This window comes from Eptesicus fuscus, chromosome 1 (assembly GCF_027574615.1).
Source record: "Eptesicus fuscus isolate TK198812 chromosome 1, DD_ASM_mEF_20220401, whole genome shotgun sequence".
Lineage (NCBI taxonomy): Eukaryota > Metazoa > Chordata > Mammalia > Chiroptera > Vespertilionidae > Eptesicus > Eptesicus fuscus.
This window is the reverse complement of record NC_072473.1, coordinates 15,053,757-15,057,659: the sequence shown is the minus strand read 5'-3', so window position 1 is coordinate 15,057,659 and position 3,903 is coordinate 15,053,757.

Sequence of the window (3,903 nt, the reverse complement as noted above, 5' to 3'; positions counted from 1 at the left end):
TCTACAACTGGAAGGAAAGAGAAAAGCACACTGAGACTCAGAGGAGATGCAGAAGTGCAGAGGTATGGAGGGGGGTGCGAGGAGAGGGCTGGCAACTGAGTATGCGGCTGTCTTTTTCAAGCGGGAGGGAGACACAAGCTCCTGACTGCTCTGAACTCCAGTTCCGAGCGAGACTCTGGGGACCCAGACTCATATGGGGAGCAAATGGACTGTCTGGCAGTGGGCGAAACTCGAGGGCGGCTTTCTCTCAGAGGTGCTTGCAGCGATTACCAAGGGACACTGAGACCCGGAGGGCCTCTTAGGGCAGGGCTGATGGGAAGCCATTGCTGTTTGCTCCGCCTTGAGACCCCGCCCCACGAAGCCATTGCTGTTTGCTCTGCCCTGAGACTCCGCCCCATACAAGCTGAGCTGAGTGCAGAGGCTTTTGCATATGAATGGCCTGGTCCTTTGAATTCTAAACTTACCTAACAAACTGCAGCTGAGTCAGTGAGACCCAGAACATCCAAAAGAAGGCCCAAAGCCCCACAGCAGCTTGCATTGCTTCACAGCTGGGCCTCATCTGGGCACCTCCAAAACTCAAACAAAGAAGAGGAATCTGCAAATCTCTCCATAGCTCCTGTTGTATAGCCTCAGGCAGAGGCTAATTTAGCACCTCCTTGGAGATCCAAGAGCCAGTGTACCCAGGGGTCAGAGTAGGACCATCCAGATTACAACTCCTCAGATCCATAAGGGACACACTCAGGGGGCAGACTCGGTGAGCACCAAAGCCACACTGAAACAAGTCTTGCCTCATAAGGGTGTCTCCAGCACAGAAGTTCTCCCAGGGTAGACACAGCTGGTCCTCACAGCCAATTGGCCTGGAGGTCAATTCCTCCCAGTGATACCAACAACAATCAAGACTTAACTACAACAAGACTGTGCACACAGCCCATAAAGGGGTGCACCAAGAGAGTCCACCTCAGGTAACTGGGGAGGCTGAGCCACTGGGCCCTATAGGACACCTAGCACACAAAGCCACTCTATCAACTCAGGGAAGCAGCCAAAATGCGAAGACAAAGAAACAGGTCACAAATGAAAGAAATGGAGGAAAGCAAATGACTGGATATAGAGTTCAAAACCACAGTTATAAGGTTTTTCAATAATTTTCTAGAAAAGGCCAATAAATTTAGCGAGACCCTTGAGGATATGAAAAAGGACCAACTAGAAATTAAGCATACACTGACTGAAATAAAAAATAATATACAGAGATCCAACAGGAGACTAGAGGAGCGCAAGAATCAAGTCAAAGATTTGAAATACAAAGAAACAAAAAACACCAAACCGGAAAAGCAAAAAGCAAAAAGAATCCAAAAATATGAAGATAGTGTAAGGAGCCTCTGGGACAACTTCAAGCGTACCAACATCAGAATTATGGGGGTGCCAGAAGAAGAGAGAGAGCAAGATACTGAAAACCTATTTGAAGAAATAACGACAGAAAACTTCCCCCACCTGGTGAAAGACATAGACTTACAAGTCCAGGAAGTGCACAGAACCCCAAACAAAAGGAATCCAAAGAGGACCACACCAAGACACATCATAATTAAAATGCCAAGAGCAAAAGACAAAGAGAGAATATTAAAAGCAGCAAGAGAAAAACAGTTAGTTAGCCGAAACCAGTTTGGCTCAGTGGATAGAGCGTCGGCCTGCGGACTCAAGGGTCCCAGGTTGGATTCCGGTCAAGGGCATGTACCTTAGTTGCGGGCACATCCCCAGTGGGGGGTGTGCAGGAGGCAGCTGATCGATGTTTCTCTCTCATCGATGTTTCTAACTCTCTATCCCTCTCTCTTCCTCTCTGTAAAAAATCAATAAAATATATTTTTTTAAAAAAAGAAAAACAGTTAGTTACCTACAAGGGAGCACCCATACGACTGTCAGCTGATTTCTCAACAGAAACTATGCAGGCCAGAAGGGAGTGGCAAGAAATATTCAAAGTGATGAATAGCAAGAACCTACAACCAAGATTACTCTACCCAGCAAAGCTATCGTTCAGAATTGAAGGTCAGATAAAGAGCTTCACAGATAAGAAAAAGCTAAAGGAGTTCATCATCACCAAACCAGTATTATATGAAATGCTGAAAGGTATTCTTTAAGAAGAGGAAGAAAAAGAAAAAGGTAAAGATAAAAATTATGAACAACAAATACATATCTATCAACAAGTGAATCTAAAAATCAAGTGAATTAAAAATCTGATGAACAGAATAAACTGGTGAATATAATAGAATCAGGGGCATAGAAAGGGAGTGGACTGACAATTCTCGGGGGAAAGGGGTGTGGGGGATGCAGGAAGAGACTGGATAAAAATCATACACCTATGGATGAGGACAGTGGGGAGGAGGTAAGGGCAGAGGGGGGGGTGGTAACCGGATGGAGGGGAGCTATGGGGGGAAAAAAGAGGAACAATGGTAATAATCTGAACAATAAAGATTTATTTTTTTAAAAGAAGATGAGTGGATAAAAAAAAACCTGTGGTACATTTACACAATGGAATACTACGCAGTTGTAAAAAAGAAGGAACTCTTACCTTCTGTGACCGCATGGATGGGCCTGGAGAGTACAATGCTAAGTGAAATAAGCCAGTCAAAGAAAGACAAGTATCACATGATCTCACTCATATGTGGACTCTAATGAACAAAATAAACTGATGAACAAAATAGATCCAGAGACATGGATACATGGAACAGACTAACAGCTGTTAGAGGGGAGGAGGTTGGGGGACAGGATGAAAGAAAGTTAAAGGATTAAGCAAAAAACATATATACATCCCTAGCTGGTTTTGCTCAGCGGGTAGTGTCCGTCCCGGCTTCCATTCCGGGCAAGGGCATATATCTTGGTTGCAGGCTCCTCCCCAGCCCGGGCCCTGGTCAGGGCATGTGCAGGAGGCAACCAATCGATGTATTTCTCTCACATCAATGTTTCTGTCTTTACCTCTCTCTTCTACTCTCCCAAAAAATCAATGGAAAAGTATCCTTGGGTGAGGATTAACCAAAAAAACAAACATATATACAGAACACATAGACATAGACAATAGTGTGATTATAGCCAGCGGGGAAGTGGGTGCGGGCTAGGCAGAGGTGGGCAAAGTGAGGGGAAATGGGGACAGAAAGAGACTTTTCTTGGGGCAATAGATGCACAATGTAGTGTACAGATTATTTTTTATTGAGTTGTACACTTGAAACCTATGTGTTTTTGTGAACGAATGTCACCCCCAATAAATTCAATAAAACAATAAAAGAAGTTACTCTTTCTTTTCAAACTCCTCATTAGTTCCCTACTGTCCCCAAGAAATAAAATATAAGGGTTCTGAAGCAATCATGAGGGTAGTGGTGAAGGAAAAAATGGATAACCTTTAATGAGTTCCCACTTTGTACAGGCATTGTTCTATGGACATGGTTTATATAGACAACATCACTTAAACTTCAAAACAACTAAATGAAGTAGGTGTCATCATCATCACCACCACCATCCCAATCTATATATATATATATATAAAAGCCTAAGTGACCATTATGACTGGCCGACTGGCTGGTAGCTATGATGTACACTGACCACCAGGGGGCAGATGCTCAATGCAGGAGCTGCCCCCAGTGGTCAGTGTGCTCCCACAGCCAACCTCCCAAGGTCAGCCAACCTCCTACGGTTCCCCCTGTCCCCCGCCCCCAGCAGGCAGGCCCAATCGGCCCTGATCAGGACTGGGCAAGACAGTCCCAATTGGCCCCTATCGCCCGCCAGGCAGAGGGACCCCACCTGTGCATGAATTTGTGCGCCGGGCCTCTAGTATATAAATAAAAAAATTAAAAAATAACTTACTTAAGGGTGCACAGATAATTAGTGGAATTAGGGTTTAGGCAAAGGAATCTGTAGAAA